At 58.7% G+C, this 1,031-nt stretch overlaps 3 non-coding genes across 3 annotated transcripts; all 3 read left to right on the top strand.

The window, feature by feature from the left end:
- The first annotated feature begins 373 nt into the window (after positions 1–373).
- Positions 374–443, top strand: Tc00.1047053455207.10. The gene has a single exon (XR_008254599.1). It is a non-coding gene; the product is annotated as an H/ACA snoRNA, TC6C1H1 (small nucleolar RNA).
- Positions 444–492: 49 nt separating this feature from the next.
- Tc00.1047053455207.20 lies at positions 493–569 on the top strand. Its single transcript, XR_008254600.1, has one exon. It is a non-coding gene; the product is annotated as an H/ACA snoRNA, TC6C1H2 (small nucleolar RNA).
- Positions 570–609: 40 nt separating this feature from the next.
- Positions 610–696, top strand: Tc00.1047053455207.30. The gene has a single exon (XR_008254601.1). It is a non-coding gene; the product is annotated as a C/D small nucleolar RNA (snoRNA), TB6C1C3 (small nucleolar RNA).
- The last annotated feature ends 335 nt before the right edge of the window (positions 697–1,031 follow it).

The following is a 1,031-nucleotide window of genomic DNA, read 5'->3' on the forward strand; positions in this document are numbered from 1 at the left end:
TGCGCATTGCGACATCCCGTGAAAACGCGCCGAGGGTTTGAAAGAAGTCTTTTTTCGGTGATGGCGGAGGCACCTGATAATAGGTTTTTCTTTTTTTCTCTTTTGTGGACGGGCACCGAATGAATGTGCGGGTGTTTTACTTCCTTCTTGTTGGGCTCACTGGGGATGTGTCAGCGCTCTGGGGCGGTAGCTGTGTTGTGTTTTTGGAGTGGAGGCGGGTCTTGCCCGATTGCCTGTTTCTTCTTTTTGTTGCCTCTCTTGTTGCTTAGGATGTTTTACTCGGCTGCCCTCTCGCGGGATGGACCGGCCGTTCGTTTTTTCTTGCCCCACAGCCACCACCACCTCTGCGGTGTGAGTGCTGCCTCCGATGCTGACGGCCAGCGAAAACACAGGCGCCGTGCTTGCAACGATCACTTCGCCTGCACCTGTGCTGCCCCAGATCCCACGGCCATTGCGCGGAGGGGAAGGAGTGCTGTGCGCGCGTGAGTGGAGCGTGCTCCGTGGGTGAGGCGGCGGCCGTATATCATCATTTCTGTGCCGTGACTGTCTCAATCGGACCCGCAAGAGCAGCACCGACGGCGTGAAACGCACAGGGCGGCTGACAACTTCATGATGCGATCAATCGAGGCATTTGTATGACCGTGACGATGAGTTACATCTCCGTGCACCCAGCTACCCACAACAGGCACGGGACTGGCTCGCTCCTTCCCTCCACAGCCCTCTCCGCCGCCTTCTCCCTCTCTGTCTCTCTGTGCCACGGTGCACCACCTCGCCTCCTCTGTCGTGCCGGAGTGTGCTTCCCCGGGCTGTGGCTGGCCACTGTTTGCCCCCTTGTTTCCTAGGGGGGTCTGCCGTGCATGTGATGCGTCCCGATCGTCTTTATCCTAACAAAGCGTCTGACTCCTTTGCGTGAGGTGCACTCTGTACCCGTCTCTGATGGCATTGCCACCCCCATTTTTTACCATCGCGCAGCCTCCGGAGGGGAGTCTTGCCGAGTTGCGGAGGGCGACACACTCCTGCTGGCGGAGGCC

Source organism: Trypanosoma cruzi, assembly GCF_000209065.1.
Source record: "Trypanosoma cruzi strain CL Brener chromosome Unknown tcruzi_1047053455207, whole genome shotgun sequence".
NCBI lineage: Eukaryota > Euglenozoa > Kinetoplastea > Trypanosomatida > Trypanosomatidae > Trypanosoma > Trypanosoma cruzi.